We start from the raw sequence: 13,978 nt of genomic DNA on the forward strand, positions 1-13,978 counted from the left end.
GTGCCGATGTCGCAGCCTGAATGATGTGTTCAACATCATTAATTGTTACTCTGGGAAGATCCTGAAGACAACGGGTGTAGAAAGTAATTTTTCTATATAGACACTGGGGCCGTCCTCAAACCGGGGGTTGTAGACCGCCATCTTACGCAACTAGCCAATAGGGGATTATCACACTTCCGGGTTCCATTGGCGGGATTTGTCTTCGTTGTGCATGAACACTTCCGGCGCTGTTCAACATTGGCTGAAACAAAGGCTAGATGTCACTGCTCTGTTCCACTTTGTACATCTAACAAACAACACCAACCCTACTTAAGTTTTCATGGATTCCTGACTGAATTTAGTCTAACGAAGAAGTGATTTCAAGCGGTTCGCCGGGATGAAGGGCCAAACTTTAAAATAAAACAAGGTAGCACGTTTGTTTGTAGCCGGCACTTTAGTGAATCAGACTACACTAACACTACAGCTAGCAGCGTTATTGTCAGTCGCTTGATTTTCATCAAGCGACTGGAAATCGGGTCTGTACCCTCCCGTTTCCAGTGGAACAACTGGGGACTGCCAAGAAGGGAGTCCGTTTATAAAAGAGCATCAACTCGCTCATAGTCGGGGAGCCAAAGTCTCAAAAGCTCAATACAATTGGTTGAACCTGACATGGTCTGCCATACTTTTTATTTGTGTTTTTTCTGTAAACTTTGACTCTAAGAACCAATAATTGGAGGGTCTGCTCTGGCGGATGTGGCCATTTTAGTCCATGCACCCTATATTTTTTATCAGAAAAAAATTAAAAATGATTTTTTTTCCTCAACTCCTCAGTGGGTTGGGTAGGCTGTCAATGCATTCCAGATACACAAAACACATGCTATGCTGCCAACATCCACTGAAAAAATAACTCTTAAAACACATTTCTACATGATTTTGCATCAAATTAATGTAAAAAAAGTATTTTTACGTTTTCTCACGTTTTTCCGAAATTTTCATCTTTACTTTATCGGCAATCAATTATTCCCCCAAGTTATGACATCAGTCAATATACCATTCTCTTCCCCAAACAGTATACTCATTCCAAAGAAAATAACACAAAAGGGGAAATAACACAAAAGCAAACTGAACTAAAATCAAAATAGCAAAACAGAACCAAAACAAAACCAAAACCAAAACAAAACAGCACAGCTAAAACAGAACAACTAAAACCGTACAAAACAGCAGCAGGGGATCCTAAAAAGCAAGAGACACTAATTAATAATAAAAAAAATAAAAATAAAAATAAAAAAATAAAATGGGAACTCAAAACTGTTTTAAAAAACGGGGACCCTACTCACCACCCTAGGAGGTAACCAACAGAGGCTGAGTTCTAGTGTTAGCTCGTTCGTTCGCGAACCGGTTCGAATGAACGAGTCTTTAGGACGAACGAACCAGTTCATTTCTCTTGTTCGTCTCGTTCACCATTCGATTCACCGGAAACTCGACTGAACGAACGAACGAGTTTCCGGTAGCACTAACTCCACTGAGTCTGACTGACTCAGCTGAGAACCGTGCAATGGCGTGCATTCCATGATGCCATTTACCGCTACCGGAAACCAGGCTGAACGAACAAACGATTCGCGAACGACTCCTCCCAGTTCAGTCAAGTTTCTGGTAGCACTGAGTCTTACTGACTCAGCTGAGAACCGTGCAATGGCGTGCATTCCATGATGCGATTCACCGCTACCGGAAACTAGGCTGATTCGCGAATCGTTTGTTCGTTTACCTGCTGGGGGTTATGCACCGGAGCCACAGTATACACAGACCCTACCATGCCAGGGGCCTTCAGTACTTTATACACTGTTGAGCTCCAGATGTCTTGAATTTTGTGACGGCCCCTTAAGCTGTTGTCTTTGAGGAGGACCAGCTGACTTTCTTGCAGTGGGACATCACGAACATGCCTGTCATATTGTTCCTTCCGCTGGGCAGCTGCAGCTTCCAGATGCCTGGTTGTGCTCTCAAAAGCACGACGTAGCCGTGTCTGGTGTTCCACAGTCCAATCATGGGGGTGGCCAGGTACAGGTTCCTGTACTCTGCCCAACAGAAAATCAACAGGTAATTGTGGGTCTTGGCCAAACATCAGGAAAAACGGAGACTCACCAGTCGACTGATGTGCTGTTGTATTGTATGCAAAGGTCACTTGGGGCAGGTAGCTGGACCAGTCTCTCTACTTGGTGATGGGCAGAGTGCGAAGAAGGCTGTGTAAGGTGCGGTTGAACCTCTCACATTGGCCATTTCCAGCTGGATGGTAGGGTGTGGTGCGGCTCTTCTCATTGCTGTTCATCTGGCAGAGCTGCTGGATGAGGTTGCTTGCAAAGTTCCTGTCCTGGTCAGAGTGGAGGCGACCAGGCACACCGAACCTGCAGAACCACTCATTAACCAATACTCTGGCCACTGTGGATGCCCGCTGGTCGTGGGTTGGGATGGCTTGTGTATACTTCGAAAAGACATCGGTCATGACCAGGATGTTCTCTGCCCCACTCTTCGAAGGCTCCAGGACGGTGAAATCGATGGCCAGGATCTGGTTTGGACGTGAAGCAAGCAAGTGACCCATGTAAGCACAGGTAGTAGGTTGAGTGTGTTTGGATACCTGGCAGCGTTCACATTCCAGGCACCATTGCTTGATGTCGTGGTGCATCCCTGGCCAATAACACCTCAGACGGACCAGCTCTGTTGTTCGCTCAGTACCTTGGTGCCCATGTTCATTGTGCAACTGCTGAAGTACCTGTGTCTTGAGCGATGTAGGGAGTACTAACTGGAGCACTTCATCACTTTTCCCTCACTCCACCTCATCCCGAACTCTCCACCTCAAGCTGGTGTGTAGTGAGCGTTCTGGCGCCAATTGGCTGCCGTGCATCACCCAACTGGGTGCTACATATTGGTGGTGGTTAGTGAGGTCCCCCCTTCACTTTAGGCGTCTTTGAGTGTTAATTATTATTATTTTTCATGTTTAACCTGTTTTCCTTTTATTCCTAGTCTGTTTTACATAGTTTTGAATGATGACTATATGCTCTGTAAGGTGACCTTGGGTGTCTTGAAAGGCGCCTCTAAATTAAATGTATTATTATTATTATTATCTCCTCTAGGGATGGTGACTCGGCGATAGAGCACCCCTCCTTGCTCCACCAGCCGGTCCCACTGTTTGATCAGCACCAGGACTTCTTTGGAAGCCTGCCGTCGCTCAGCTGCTTCCGGGGCCCTCTTTCTGGTCCAAAACGTCAGGAATTCGGATTACTGGATCAGCTTCCTGTAAGCCATGCAAGTCAGGGGGGGGAGTAGCTGGATAATGGTGCCCAGGCCACACCACTGCCTGTAGTCAAAAACTACAGGCATAGTCCAAAATAAATAAACGTTGTAGTCAACACTAACTGGGTATGTCCTGATCACTTCAAACAGGCTGTGCGTGCTAGGACATCCACCTTAGGAAAATGTTCCGGGAATGTTTTGCTGATATCTCAAACATCACGTAGGCCTATCTGTGAATCTGTCAATGTCTTGGCATGTTGAGAAGCCACTGTAAAGCCATAACAAAACCCCATGCCAGTGCGTCTATTGCTCAACCAAAACTCACAACCGGGCCTCCCTAAGGGTCTGGCTAAAGATTCAGTACATATGTACGACTATTGTCATGTCATTAATCTTCAGCTGATTTGTGAATAATTTTTTTCCTTTTCTGAAATCGCTTATTTGGTCGATAAGGGACCAGGACTGGTATTGTGGATGCTTTAGGCTGAGCGAGTAAAATCGAGTCATCAGTTAGTTACAGACCGACCAGTCTAAATAAAAACTTTGACCACAAGATTGTTACCATTGAAAACACCAAATCAAACCAGCTATCACAGAAACGATCACAGAGCATCTTTAAGCCTATAGACACAGTAAGGAAACATTCACTTATGACGCGTTTCCACCGGAGGGTGCAGGTTGGTTCAGTTGCTCCCCCCCCTCCACACACACACACACACCATAAGGGTACTGTCGGTGGTGGAAACGCAAGCCGTAACTGAGCAGCGCCGAACCGTACCTTTCCTACTCCACCAAGCCGCATCGAACCGACCCGCACCCTCTGGTGGAAATGCGCCATTGGCGGCACCTAACGGTACCCTGGGCTGTACGGTGTATAAATCCATCCCAAGGCCCCCATAAAGGCTGTCTTAACAGGGGAGTGACATGGTGCCCCGATGTCCCAGTGGTTCAGTGCGTTTTGGCCCAAATCACAACAGTGCAGCTCATTTGTGTGCGTGTTACGACATGATACGATACAATTTCCCATATCCTTCATAATGCATGTAGCATGTGTTTATACAATCCCTGATACAAGGACCTGGATATTTTTTTCCCAAAACACATCTTACCCCTCAGGTACAAAATAAATTAACTGTTGTTTATAAGGCAGGACTTTTCTGTATTTTATTAGGTCAATAAAAGATAAAGACTCCATCCGGGATTAACTCTTTTTTTTTCCCATCGTTCCATACTTGAACCACAGCTATGCCGACCCACACACTCTAGACTACCCAGTATCCGGTCCGTATCCAGTTCATCAGTCCTGCTGAAACACGCTGCCACAGGTGAGCTCTGTTTACCCGCCCCTCCTATCCTATCCTACTTTCCAGAACCCAGCTAGAAGCTGTCCTTAACATTCCTGGGCATGCACAGGCAACACACACACACACCCACCCAAACACACACACACACACACACGCGCGCAGACACACACACGCACACACACACGTACGCATACGCTCGCACACACAAAAACACACACACAAACACATACACGTTCCCACACGCACACACAAACACACACGCACACACACAGGCACACGCCAACAGGATCTCAGTTAAGTTGAATTTCAAGTAAAAGATGAACAACATATTAGTATATCTTATAGTCAGCACAGCATTACTAATGCATGGTGTGTTGCATCACTTAAATGGAAGGGAAGCTAATAAGGCCGCAGCACTGGAAGTTAAAAATACAACATCCTGTAAACTTCCTTTGATGAACACACACACACACACACACACACACACACACACACACACACACACACACACACACACACACACACACACACACACACACACACACACACACACACACACACACATGTTTATTTATACTTCACATTGACTCATTGTCATTTTTAAGTCTATGCAAGAGAAAAAGTCAAGTTCAACATGATTTCATCGTGATTAATATCTAAATATATACATATATATTTACATATATACAGTACATGTATATATATATATATATATAAATGCAATGAATGATAACAATAGTATTTATTATTTTACACATTTTGTGATGGCAAAAATGTGAATGCGAACCCTTTATGCATGGACTCTGTGACCCTTAGTGCTTGGACTCCGTTACCCTAAGCTCTTGCGATCTGTTAACCTTAGCGCTTAGAAAAAGTTACACTTAGCATTTAAACTGTGTTATCCTTCGCGCTTTGACTCTGTTACGCATAGCGCTTGGATTCTGTTACTCTTAGTGCTAACACGCTGTTACCCTTAGCGCTTGAACTCTCGACTATCCACTGTCAAGTTGTGGAGGGGCCCGTAACTGTTCACACCTTTAGTATCAATGTCTTCAAATGTCAGGATAAACACGCATGGCTGTTCTTTGTCCACCAGCAGCGATATGAAGATCTTACTTTCAAACTAAACTTAATAGACCTGAGAACACTTTCTTTTCAATGCTTTCAGCTCAAGAAATGATTGCATGAAAGTGGTAAATTTGTAACTGCGCTACACAAAACCAACCTCTTGTTGTGAGCTCGATATACCGCTGGCGTCAAGTGTCGCTAAACCCATAATGTAAAATCAAAGTGATCTTGGCAGGAGCAGGCTAGGACCCGAATGATGTGCCCCAGTTGCCATACAACGGCTGAGCCGGTAACCATCGAGGGGTGATTTATTTTTTGATGTCCGGCTGGCTTTGTGCTCAGAGATCACAGATGATTATATGCAGTTATTAACTGATAATACAAATATAAATAGGGCTTGTTCACATGATGCTGCATACAAGGGCGTCTTATCCTGGTTAGTGCACACGCACACACACACCGCACGAACACACGTAAGCATGAACGCACACACAGACAGAAACACACTCACACCCAAACCTTTTCAAAAGTTCAGAAAGATGTGTTTCATGCTGACCTAGAAACAGGGTGATATCACAACAAAGGTTACAAATACTAGGCGTTTCCTGCTTGTACTGGAAGGGTCTTCTCTGTCCAAGGTGAAACAGTGACTGGTGCACTTGGGGATAGTCTATTTAAATCTCCTTTATCTGGTGTGATTTATCAAATCCTTTCACACACATCAGTATGACTCACTGTTTTTCCATACAAGTTTGAACCGTCCATGACAAGTTGAAAGCGACAGTCTTGCTTTACTTTAGAAAACGGTTCATATATTTTTTCTAATCATGGATACACAGAATTCTCATATTATTAAACAATGACGAATAATACGTTTGGTTTCAAAAGTCTCTTTACTCTAAAGCTCTTTACTTTACTGGTGACTTCTATCAGAAAACATCCATCTCACTTTGCAGGAATGCTGGCTCAATCTTTGGACCTTATCAGCCATCGGCACAAAGCCGGGCGATAAGCTTTGTTCTCTTTAGAAATCTACTGTGACCGCCATCCAACCCTGCATGGCTGCTAGAACCTTGTCATGCTGTAAGCCTTCGGGACTGCTTTGACCCTGCATGACTGCTTGAATCTTGTAAGGCTGTAACCCTGCAAGGCTGCTGTTTCCCTGCATGACTTTTAACCCTGCATGGCTGCTGTTTCCCTGCATGGCTGTTTTAACCCAGCATGGCTGCTGTTTCCCTGCATGACTGTTTAACCCTGCATGGCTGCTGTTTCCCTGCATGGCTGTTTTAACCCAGCATGGCTGCTGTTTCCCTGCATGACTGTTTTAACCCTGCATGACTGTTTTAAACCTGCATGGCTGCTATTTCCCTGCATGACTGTTTTAACCCTGCATGACTGTTTTAACCCTGCATGGCTGCTGTTTCCCTGCATGGCACACATATCTCAGGGGTAATTCTGATTATAAGGACCAAAATAAGGAAGTCTGCAACGCTCGTTCACCAGTATTTTCCAAATGTGTTTGTGTGTGTGTGTGTGTGTGTGTGTGTGTGTGTGTGTGTGTGTGTGTGTGTGTGTGTGTGTGTGTGTGTGTGTGTGTGTGTGTGTGTGTGTGTGTGTGTGTGCGTGTGTTGACAATAGTTATAGTCATTCATTTTCAAGACCATGGCATTATTATGCCGTTATGTTACCATAATGCTTCTATAAAGTTTCATTGAAAGATAAAAATAAAGGTAAGGATCCTAGCGCATAATCAAATACGACTGACATGTCTATGCACATGTCCACATAGTTTCCAACCAACTAAGCGGATAGTTACGTGGGAAAATGCGTCTTCTACCCATGAATCAGTCCATTGAATAATCTCAGATCTTCCTGTGCGTACTTGTTTGTACAAATATAAAGCTGCTTATTAAATCTCAGCCAACGCCTAAATCTACCAAGAATCTACAACGCATCTTAATGGTTGAATGAAAAATAATCTGGAGAGAGATACCACTGCAGGAGGTAACATTATTGGCTAATTGTTTCTAATATTACCCCTCTTATCCTCGTTTCTAGGAAAATAATGAGAAGTAAGCTTGATCCAATCAGGGAGTGTATGTGCCCATTCCTTAGCACATACATCACTGGGTCAGGGCACTAGCCTACACCTAATTGACCGGCCACATGCCTGATTGAAGGACATTCCTAATTTCTAATTCTTTCAGAAACATATTTCCTTTTTTCATTAAAGTGTTAACTTTTAAGTCTTCCAAGAAAACATGAAAGATAGCTGGCCCAAAACAGACTCCAAGAATTCGCATTTCAAAGCATTGACCCATTTTGCGAGTGTTTTCCATCATTAAGGTTACGATTATAATTGCTCGATATACACCGGCATATCATTTTATCAAGTACCCAAGAGCTCTTTTCCAAGTGTGGGTAATGTTTAATCACTTTGTTTAAACGGGAAGTAAAAGGCTCTGCATCTCCTGCCCCACCCAGATAGGAATTATGCGTGGCTGTTTCTGCATTGTACACACCTACAGTGTATACACCCACAGTGTGGCATTCTTGTCCATTTCTATTTTAATAAATGACTTGCCAAATCAGCCGCTCCGCACTGTTGGCCTGCGCAAACACTTCTTAAGGTGATGAATACTTGTGTGCCATGTTGCGTAACCTCAACACAGCCCGCTTTGAACACAGAATAATGTGGAAGCAGGATCCTGGGTTAGTAGCCCTCTGCCTCCCTGATGGCTGCAGGTATCAGGTAGCTGTCAGAGCTTGGACCCCTTGGACCTCTGGAGATAACTTAGGGAACACTGGCTAGTACCGAGGCTGAGGTTCAGAGGGTGGAGTTCTGCATCAGCTTGTGTTTCCTTGGTTATCTTAACATCTCTCCAAAAATGGTATTTCAATCATGGGTTCCTGAACTTGATGGCCTAGAAAAGTGGTACTTAAATGGAATGAATAATGCTATTAATAATAATTTAAACATCCGTGATGGCGGAGAGGTGAATATGAAACCTTTGAGCTTCGACTCTTACCCTTAGCGTTGAGAATCTGTTACCCTTAGCGTTAAACTATGTTACCCTTAGCCCTTAGTGCTTAGACTCTGTTACCCTTAGCGCTTAATCTCTGTTACCCTTAGCCCTTAGACTCTTACCCTTAGCGCTTGGACTCTGTTATCCTTAGCACTTAGACTATGTTACCCTTTGCACTTAGACTCTGTTACCTTAGCTTAGACTCTGTTACCATTAACACTTAGACTCTGTTATCCTTAGCACTTAGACTCTGTTACCCTTAGACTCTGTTAGTCCTTAGCTTAGACTCTGTTACCTTAGCTTAGACTCTGTTATCCTTAGCACTTAGACTCTGTTATCCTTAGCTTAGACTCTGTTACCCTTAGCTTAGACTCTGTTACCCTTAGCTTAGACTCTGTTACCTTAGCTTAGACTTTGTTACCCTTAGCTTAGACTCTGTTATCCTTAGCTTAGACTCTGTTACCCTTAGCTTAGACTCTGTTATCCTTAGCTTAGACTCTGTTATCCTTTGCGTTTGGTGATTGCAGTGAGCTGCTCTTCAGGTTCTGGCCCCAGGTTCTGGCTCCGCTGGGCGGAGGTTTGAGTTGTGGGAAGGGCACATAACTGTCCACACAAAGGAGCAGGGACCTTATATCACTGACTAACAAGTGTGAGGATGAACACACAAGGTTGTTCATGGTCCACCAGCAGTGTTAAAAATATGGTCTTATCTTCAAACTCAACTCAAGAGTTGACAGAATATTCTGTTAACAGGTCCCAGAGAGCCCGGTCACAACAAGAGGTTGGGTCTGTGTAGTGTACAGTTACACTACACAAACCCAACCTCTTGTCATGACCTCCATATGCCCCGGCATCATGTGTCGCTAAACACAGAATGTTGCATTGAAGTGATGAAGGGCAGAGCCGAAAACCAATCAGGGGGTGATTTATTTGTATGGAATGACTTTGTGACTTTTTATTGCGTCATACTGCCGAGAAAAGAAGGAACTGTGACCAAACAGAAACTTCCACTCCTGGCCTCCAAATATCTCTAAACCACAACGCTTACTCATTCAAAACACTAATTCAGTGGTTGTCCTATGTGTAAGACGGGGAGATTGTTATCTACATTGAATCCAAGTCCAGCCTGTATGGAGCCCAGAGATGTTTCCCTCGATGAGATGATGATATGAACTGATAATATCATGCACACAAGGCTCTTTTCCTGGATATATGTTACACAAACAAAGGAGGAAATACACACACACACACACACACACACACACACACACACACACACACACACACACACACACTGACACACACACACTGACACAAACACACACACACACTGACACACACACACTGACACAAACACACACACACACACACACACACACACACACACACACACACACACTGACAAACACACACACACACACACACACACACACACACACACACACACACACACATACACACACACACACACACACACAATTTCAAAAGTGGAGGAAGACATGTTTCGTGTTGTCTTAAAAACAGAGTGAATCAAAGCTGAAGGTTATAAATGCGAGGTGTATCTTGTTTTTACTGGGTCTTAACTGTCCAAGGTGAAACAGGGGAAAAGATACGACTTGTGTTCTAATGGGAAATAAAACTCCCTGTTATCACTGTGGTGTGATTTATCACAACGTTTCACACTACCAGACTTTCATTGTATTTTCTAAGAAAGAAAAGCTTTTTCCATGACTAGTTGAAGCGGATTGTCTGGGGGGATGCTGTCCGAACATCTATCATCGTGCTCGTATGGCTGCTGTTATCCTGCATGGCGCCTTTTGGTCTTTCAGTAGAAACGTTGAATCTCGAGTGACCCACGATGGCATGTTTCTTCATCGTCTCCGGGACGGACTCGGGCAACGTGCTCTTGTGGGGAAAACAGGAAGTTTATGTCTGCTTTGCTTCCGTGGAAAAATCCATTCCAAAGGTTCATTATATACACATTCTGTTGTACAAGATAATCATGACAAATGAATCCCACTTTAAAGCTTTTTTATAGTGTTAATGAATTAATAAAGTTAAAGGAAGACAAATGCTGTTGTTTTTTAAGAAATGTATAGACCTTGTTGATAGCATGACCTTCAGGAGGTGTTGAAACACACCATTCACGGTGAGATAGATAGAGACTTCTGTTCTCTTTTATATGAACCAGGGCGTTAAGGTTTCTATAATAGACACACTATACATCCAGCCTCTTTTATAGGAGAGAGGGCCATCTTTGTGCACCGACTGCTGTCCACACACTTCTATCCGATCAGAGTGCCGGCCTGACCACCTGGAGATGTGGTGTAGCTCTTTGGTCGGATCACAATGTGAGAGAGGTCCGTCCGGAGACTTTCCAGGACAGTTAGTGCTTCGGAACAGAATGTGAGGACGCGTGATCAGGAAGTTCTCCAGGCTGTGTACAGTGGCACACCTTTTTCCGCCATAGGTGGCGCCAAAGAGAACCAAACTGCACTACCCTTGTGACCGCTTTAAGCTTGTATGACTCTATGGTCAAATCTAAATCAAAGCATATCTCGTTATTTATGTTTTACAAAAATGTGCTATCATTGGCATAAAAGATTGATTGCCAATTGCAAGCCACAAAGCAAATTCTTTTTACCCTTTTACCAGAAAAAATAAGGTATGGTGAATATCTTATAAGAGAAAAACAGCAATTACACGATCTAAATTACTGGCAGAATTCATTAAAAAATGGACTGAAAAATCACTAAATCACAACACACAGAGAGGTAGACGTTGGCCTAGGCTTTCCTTTTCTAAAATAGCAGTACAGTTTAAGAATCAGAATGACAATTGACTTTATTGCCAAATAAGGTTTACACTTACAATCGTGGTGTCCAGTGCATAACCATGAGAATAAAGAGAACAATGCACATAGTAATAGGAAACAACAGGTACTGCATGTCAAGAATCATCCATAAAATATAAATATTTTCCATCAGACCCTAATGAAGGAGCTGTGCTTTTCTTATCAAATATGAAATAAATAACCCTCTGCTGGCCCTGCTAGGCCACTGTGAGACTGATTACAGTATGAGCTCCTGGCTCTCCCGACCTCCCATGTGCTCCATGGGGTTCCACTTCGTCTGTCATGGAATTTGTTTGGGTCAGAAGGAGTTCTCAGAAACTTCCTCCATAGTGGAACAAACAGTGAGGTGATAATGGGGAGCAGGATCAACAGAGGATAGGGGAGGTTGAAGAGCCTTGGCGTTGACTCATTCACAAACTACTGTAGTGGGCAGCTTTATGGATACAAACTGTAACCGTTTCCAAGGACTTCAAAGGTAAACTTTCAAGTACAAACACCCACATATCTGCTGTGAGGCAGGAAGGAAGAAATGTTGCGAAGGGACGTGACAGAGGAGAACCCGGTTGACCAGAACTGCCATAATATAATTTACATTTTGGGGATTATGCTGAAACTTTTATCCAAATCGACTTACAACCATTTATTCACACACCGATGGCGGAGTCAACCACGCAGGGTGATAGCCAGCTCGTCAGGAGCAATCAGGGTGAGGCGTCTTGCTCAGGGACACCGCGACACAAACCTTGAACTACTGCCGCCTCGTGTAGTCAAATGGAAGGGACAAAAGGAGCAGGAAATGTAAAGGGTTGAAAGGTTGAGCATCTACGTCTGCTGGTTCTGTAAGGTGCTGCTAGTGAACGACAGAGTAACTATGCCATAAGGAATGGTCTTCTTCAGCAGAGCTCCTCTGCTGGTTGGACCCCAGGGAACAAGCTGACCCTAGGGGGTACGTGAGTGAGTTCCAGGGGTTAAATCATTCATTTGAGCATCCAATAAGAAATATGATGTATGGATAGGTGTTGGATTGTTCAATATTACATTTTGATTGTTGAGAGCAGAGATAGAAGCCTCTGCATGTTCCATTTGAAACACCATTGTCACTCCAATATATTATTACAATATAATAATAGTATAATTGGAGTTCAAAGGAATACATTGTGGTTTGGGTTCTCTGTACAAACAGGCCATGGGGGATAGACGTACAGGAGACCAGAAAGGCTGGGAAACATAGTGTGCAACAAACAGTATATATGCGGAGCGGATGAAGTGTGGTCCCAGCTCTAAGATCTTGTTTGGGCTTCTAACTCTTTCTACTTCCTGGGGGACTGGCCTGGGAAAGTAATCAGTGCTAATGGAGTGGAATAGCTCTCACTCCGGGAGAGAAGGGTTGTAAAGGATCAGTGTTGCTTCTATTCGGAAGGAACACTGGGATAGGTGGAAGGAAGGAGGCCAAGCGACGGCACCCTATTTGTACAGCGGACTACTGACCACTCAGGAGCTCTGCCCGCAAACAAACTGCATCCATAGTCATCCTGCTAGTGGGGGAATTACTGTGTGTGCCTCCATTTCTTGCTCGCTTCACATGCTTAGGGTTGTTGAACGCTGTTTGTGTCACTGCGGGGAAGTGGGAAGCACTTTCAGAGACTGACCCGCTGAAAGTCCCCTATATATGATAAACACGTCTTAATGGACATAGGCTGCGTCACATGGGCATGAATCACTGGTTTAATTGGAAACAAGATTGCATTAGTCTGGCTATTGCTGGGCCCAAGCTCAATCGTAGATTGCACGTTGGTCTGGGGAAGTTGCCGTCATTTTCTAAAGAACATGAGACATGATCAACGGGCCTAGTTCAACTGACTCTGTAGCGCACCAAGGGGAAAAGCCAGCTTGGGGATTGGCTCCCGCAAAAAAAACGCATTGGAAGCAGAAAGACCCTTGTGCAGGGCGAACTCAAATCACTGGCAGAATGGGCGGGGCTACCCAGTCTAAGATTGCATGCTTAATGTGGTTTGATGTGGCTGTGGCTGTGTGTGTGTGTGTGTGTGTGTGTGTGTGTGTGTGTGTGTGTGTGTGTGTGTGTGTGTGTGTGTGTGTGTGTTTGCGTACGTTTATTTGTGTGTGTATGTGTTTTATCTGTGTGTGTGTCAACCATTATCAACCACTTTATATACCATTATATACCATTATACCAACAAATATATGGGTCTAACTTTTACAATGTTTGTAATGAGAGCATTTATATATTCAAATTATTTTATTAAGAATAACCCCTTGAGATGAACCCATCTCATTTTCAAGGGGGTCCTTACAAGTGGAGGTTTTTGAGCAAGGCTCAGACTGGATAAGAGGGACATACTTTAACGAATAAACAGTCCTGTCTACTTGCCTCCTGACCGTGCTAGACGACAGGCCTGAGAACAAAGCTGTGAACATTGGCATGGCTCGGTGCTCCATCCCTC

The sequence above is a fragment of the Gadus chalcogrammus genome, chromosome 23, assembly GCF_026213295.1.
Source record: "Gadus chalcogrammus isolate NIFS_2021 chromosome 23, NIFS_Gcha_1.0, whole genome shotgun sequence".
Classification (NCBI taxonomy): Eukaryota; Metazoa; Chordata; class Actinopteri; order Gadiformes; family Gadidae; genus Gadus; species Gadus chalcogrammus.